Consider the following 6,836-nt stretch of genomic DNA (forward strand, 5'->3'; position numbering starts at 1 on the left):
AAATGGGGAACATCCCATACTTATTTTCCATTTTCTGTCATATCTTCACAGTCAGAAGAAAGAGCCTAGAGTCTCACACTCACGGTTCATCCTGTCGAGAACATAGCACCACCCCCAGAAACCCAAACTGGTTAACTCCTGTTTACATTTCAATTGGATCTCCACATTCTCAGGAAGCCTTCTTTGATCCCTCACTTATGTTTCCATAGCGCTGGTATTTTTCCTCCATAGGAAAAATTTTAAATTTGCAAACATATATTTATTTGTGTGCCTTTTTTTGGTGATAGCCTAAAATAGTCTTTTGTAATAGACTTAAAACTCCATGATAGTAAGAAGTTGATCTGTTTCCCTTATACTGTGCCTCCCCTCCCTGCATTCCCATGTCTTGGAACATAAGGGGTGCTGATTAAATATTTATTGAATGAATGAATGAATTGAATGAATGAACAAATAAACAAATGGGAATCCCCTTTATTCTGATTCTCCTGCTAACCTCTAGGGTTTTTTTTTTAGTTTTCTTTGGTCATTTCTTTTGCCCACTCCTTAAAGGTTTTTCTCAAAGTTCCTTGATCTCTTTCCTCATTCTACCTATTTTTCCCTGATTAATGTCATTCATTCTTATGGCTTCCATCAACCATATGTATAGTGACTCCTGAATCTATATTTCCTACCTTGACTTTCCCTGAGTTTAAAGTTACCTTTCCACCTTTCTGTTGGAAATCTCCTCCAGATAAGGTTGTCTAGGCAACTCCAGATCAACATCCAAAGTGAAGGTACTTCTTGCCTCCCCTTCTGTCCTACTCTTACCTTGCTCCCTATTAGAACCTCTGATTTCCCAATTACCTGAGCTAGAAAATTGAATATTATCCTTGATTCTTCCCTCCACCTCAGCACTCAGTCAATCAACACATTTCATCAGCTTCATCTCCAAATTATCTTGAGAATCTTTTCACTTCATTCACTCCCACTGTCCCTGTCTTAGTATAGGCTCTCACATCTCACCTGAACAACTTCTGCCGTGTTCTCCCTGCCTCCTGTCTCACTCCAACTAGCACATTTTTTTCTTTGGCTGCCAGATTTATTTTTCTTTAGCATAAATCTGCTTCTACCATTCTTCTGCTTAAAAAAACCTTCAATGACTGCTCATTACCACATAATACATCCCAATAGTTATTAATCCAGCTTCCATCACCTTCATTTTTGTCTAGCTCCAAATTTTTCTGTTTCTTTAAGTACAGTGGGTGCTTTCCCATGTCCCTGCATGTATATCTTGTTTGTATGTGTTAATATATGTTTATTGTTCTTACTGGAATGTTCCTCCTTTACTTTTCTGTGCCAAATAATCTCCCACTCATGCTATGAAACGCAGTGCTATCTCTACTGAAATGATCTGCCTTTCTTCTTTGAGCAGAATTAATTGTTTCTTCCTTATACCCACACAGAACTTCATCTGAATTTTTTAGATAGCATTATCTGAAAACTGAGGAAAAGATCCAATTCTCAGGGTCCAGAGTGATGCCTAAAACAGTTATGACGGGTCATTTTTTAAATTTAACAAACATTTATACCAGTCTTATTATGTTCCAGGCTCTGTTGTGTTTACCAATATTAACTAATTCAATCTGCATAGAAATTGATGAGATAGTTACTAATTACTATTCCCACTTAACAGATGAGAAAACTTAGATGCAGACAGTTTGAGTAACTTGCTCAATGTCACACACAGGCAAGGATTTGAACCTAAGCAGTCCAGCTCCTGAGTCGATGATCTTGCCAACTTCAAGACTGTGCAGTATTCCTCAAATGAATGATGGTCTTCAGGGCATGTGCATCAGTAGAATTTTGGATTAACAAAATCATTTCAAAGGAGTTAGTAAGATATCAGTCTCCTTATTATTCATTAAATCATATAGCCACAGAGTGTACTAACCAGAAGTTTCCTTTGAACCACGACGCTTGATTCAAGCAGCTGCTCAGTCACACAGCTTTATGATCTCTTCATTCACACAGTGCAAAAAACCAGAACAGCCTGTTCCCGCTGAACCTAGCGTCTCCCAAAGTGGAGGAGATAGCCAGTTCTCATTAAGCTTTATGAAGCTCCCTGCTAAACAGAATTCAAGTGGCTTGGAGACTAGGTGTCCTTATATCTTTCGGTTGCCCAGGATATTTCCTGAGGCTGAGCTCAACAGTTGAAAGTCCATGGCTTGTGGCTGACTTTTTCCTTCCGAGAAAAATTGGCTTTGAGATGGTTAAACATGTTCCAAAATGTCTAAGCTGTACATAAATGATGATATTTTTGAATATACTTCTTTTCTGATGGATTGGCACCTCTTCATGGAGTATATATAGCTAAACGGTTAGTAGGTTTATCCTAGATTGATAATATACTTCAGCATTTAGGTTATTATTCCTTTGATAAATGCTAAGTTAAACAAAAAAAATCATTGCATTACAAATATATACTAATCATGCATTTCATATTTTAGCTCTATTTTTTCCTTCTGGTTACAATAGGAAGCATTTCAAAAGCAATACTTTCATTATGTGCTTACTATTCGAACATTACAGAAAAATATAGCATAGAATATAAAAGACCTGTATAAACAACTTCTCAAAATAACTGTAGCTAACAGTTTGGTACACTCCTCTAATTTTTAATGTGCACACGTATATCTACACATCTATATATTTAACAGATAATTATTAACAATAATTTTAAGCAAAATTAGATTATATTATAAATACTGTTTTAAACTTTGCTTTTTAACTGAGCAATAATTATTGAGTCCAGAAGCACTTATGAAGTATTATATTATACAATTTCTCTTGTATGTGAGAATCTGATAGTTTAATATCACCTAATTTCCTATCTCTAAAATGTTCTGTATTTTAATAAATTAAAACAACTTTTGATAAGAAAAAAATTTGCCACCTTAAGTAACAGCAATTAAAATTTCTTTAAACTTCCTCCATGTCATTCTTGCAATGTTCTTGACTGCTGAATTGAATAAATAAATTATATAGGAACTTTGCTATTCCTCATTATTTTAAATGCATGCACAAATCTATCAATCAAACTCAGTGTTCACATATTACTCACATATTACTCACATCCATATTACTCACTTATCTGCGTGAGTTTCAAGACCTTTCCATCTTGAGAGCTTTAACCTCTAACATTAAAAATAATCCCCTCTCCAAACAAACAAACACTTATATAAGTTCCCATTAAACTTTAATGGCAAATAAATTTAATAATTTAGCTTAAAAATGCACACACACAAAGAAAATAGATGGAAAAGAACTTCTATGGCTAGGATAACAAAGACAAGGGTTTACAATGGATTATTCTCTTATTAAGCTCTTTGCCACCTTCCATAATTATTTTTTAAACACTTCAGAACATCTGGAAATATTGTTTCTTTGCAGGATAACTCTCTCTTAAAGAGATGCAGAAATGTCGTAGTATCAACAGAAAAGTGAACAGAATAGTGAAGGGATTATATCAATTAAAGAAAATTTGAAGAATATGGGCCTATTTAGCCCGTATAATAGGATAATAGAATAGAAGGTCTCTTTCTCCATCTTCTTCCCTCCTCTCCTCCCCTTCTCTCTGTCTCTTTCTTCCTTCATCTCTCACTCTTTCTCTGTATGTGTTTAAGTCTGGGGTTGGCTGGGAGCAGAGCAGAAACAGAGATGTTGCACTGGGGACATGTTAATAATTAAATTTAACCAGGTAAAGTGTTGGCTTGCTTTATTTATATATTTATGTACGTATGTATGTGTGTATTTATCTATGCCACAAGGGACTAAGTTAGAATTAATGGTAAGAAATCTCAAGGAGCTAGATTTCAATATAAGGAAATTTATTTGCATCCAGAGACATACATAAATGAAATTGCTTGCATTGAATGGTAATGAGGAGGATGATGATGGCATTATAAACAACATAGAAATAGTGGTTAACGTATTGATGATCATCAAGTACATTGCATGCATTATCACATTTACTTCTGATAATAGCCTCAGGAGCTAGCCATTTTCGTTATCCCCATTTTACACATAGGAAGTCGTGATATTAAAAGTTTTTCAGTGTCTTGCATGTGATAAGTTTGAACGTAGGAATATGATTCTAGATATGCTGCATTGTAAGGGTGTGTCTTATTCTAGAAACTGAACTCATGAATACTTTGGTGCACTGAGTGGTAGTGAATCACCTATTTGTGAATTAGCCATGGAATCCTCTGGATAAATATTTAGTAATCTCTCCAGTAAATGCTAAAGCCATCGTGATAATAAGAATGTAGTGGGATTCAAACAACTGGTAAGTTGTTGGATTAGAATTCATTAGTTTCATATTTCATGACCAATCAAAAACAAAAGTCACAATTTCTGGGTTAAGTTGGCTAATTTGGAAGCATTTTTCATATGCCTTCATAATTATTATGACCCCTCTGCCGTACACACACACACACACACACACACGGTCATTTCAGACAATGCTTCCCACTTGTGGTACATGGCACACAACTTAAAAACCAACAGATTTTGGAAAACTCTGTCATCATTGCAGACCCAACACATAAAACCTTTGCTTGTCTTCAGAAATTCCTCTTTAAAAGTCTTGTCATAATGACAACGAAGAGCAGTTGATCGTTTTCTATGCTGCTCCATTCTATTCATTTGAAATATGGAAGTTCAACAACCTGTGCAGTGCAGCAGCTGTGGTAGAGCAGATCTCTGCTTTAAATTGTCCTCAGGACTCATTACACAGGGATCTTGAAACCATTTCTTAGCAAGATGAGTCAATAAATTGCAACATTTCATTATTGAAATAATAAATATAATAAGTATTAGGTAATGTCATTTTTCTAAGGATGTAGTAGCTTCTCAAGATGCATAATATATTTCTCTTCAGGATACAGTAGTCCTCCCTTATCCGCTGAGGGTATGTTCCAAGACCCCCAGTGGATCTCTGAAACCATGGATAGTACTGAACTTTATATAGACTATGGTTTTTTTCTATACACAAATACCCACGATAAAGTTTAATTTAAAAATTAGGCACAGCGAGAGATTAACTACAATAACTAATAATAAAATAGAACAATATAACAATATACTGTAATAAAAGTTATGAGAATGTGGTCTCTCTCAAAATATTTTATTGTACTGTACTCACACTTCTTCTTGTGATGATGTGAGAGATCTGCATGATGAGATGAAGTGAGGTGAATGACATAGGCATGGTGACAGAGTGTTAGGCTACTACTGACCTTCTGAAGATACATCAGAAGGTGGATCATAGAGCCATGACGATGATGATGATTGGATGTTAGGCACAGATGATGTCAATAGTTGGGAATCCAACAAACGGGTAATTCACATCACTCAGCAGGATGGTATGAGATTTCATGATGCTGCTCAGAATGGAGTGCAATTTAAATCTTATGAACTGTTTATTTCTGGAATTTTCCATTTAATATTTTCTGACCACAGTTGACTGCGGGTAACTGAAACCACGGAAAGTGAAACAGATAAGGGGGAATTACTGTATATGTTGGAATGCTCTGTATTTTCTTTTGTCTATGTTTTAGGGTGTGTTTGGACATGGCTCTGTGTGTGCATGTGTGTGTGTGCATTAAATGATATAAGTATATATATATATATATTTTTTTACTGGAGCATAAAATTTCTGGGCGTAATTTGTTGCTTGAATGTGTAGGCCCTTACAGTGACTAGGACAGAATCCCACCTAAACAGGCTCTCAAAACTTGCAGAAATATGACAAAAATAATTAGAATTAATCATTAGAACTTTTAAAACATATTTAAACTTTTGAATCTCAGATAATTGCTAATTCAAAATTCTGAAAATCCAACCACTTTACCAAAAATATTTTATATTTGCATCTATTCTGCAGAATTAATTTGTATGTGTTTATTTTGTCTGGATTAGTTTTCAATACCACCCACCTCTCGACCCCAAGGAACACCTTGAAAGGAATGTGACAAGAAACCTTTGTGTATTTGATTTTTTTTGTGGGTGGTATATTTTTATTTCAATAAGATGATCTATGCTAATTCTTAATATGCTTTCAAATATAGTTTATGAGAGTTCAAGTGAGCTGCGAATCCTGGATTTTGGATAAATTGACAGTGATGCAGTTCTGATAACATGTGATTGCTCTGTCTCTTCCCTGGCAGCCCCAGGACATTTTCCATGCCATTCAATTAAAGGAGTTTCCATTATGACTAACTTTATGTGCTCTGAAGATCTTTCATCATATGGTGCAGTGAGGCATTATTTTAAAATAGAAATGCCTATAAGAAAGCTCTTTATTTTCTTTCTATTGTGAAATGTTCCTTTTAAGTGTGTGTACACCACCCAGACATCATCCACTTTATTCCTTGATTCCTGATGGTATCTGTAATTCTCTACCTCTGTAAGGGCAACGTTTAAAGTTCAGAAGAAAAAAGGAACAGGAAGATTTGCATATATTTCAGAGTCCAGCTGAGAAAATAAAATAAAATTAAAAAGATCCTTGGCCTGGTCACTCACTCTTTGTGTTAGCACATCTCGTTTTTCCACTCTGGAGAAGACACTTAAAATGCAATAATTATTTCAAGAACTGTAAAGAGGTATAATAGCTTACTCAGCTCCCCAAACTTTCCTTTTGACTTGGCAAGACACAAATAAAGTCCTTAATTAATTATTGCAAGTGACTAATTATATATCAGTAAATATCGTACCTATATGAGGTTCAAATTACTTTAGAGGATTTATTAAAAATCAATAAGTTAATAAAGAATGAGAGCTGAGTTCCCAATATACAT

Source organism: Equus asinus, chromosome 13, assembly GCF_041296235.1.
Source record: "Equus asinus isolate D_3611 breed Donkey chromosome 13, EquAss-T2T_v2, whole genome shotgun sequence".
NCBI lineage: Eukaryota > Metazoa > Chordata > Mammalia > Perissodactyla > Equidae > Equus > Equus asinus.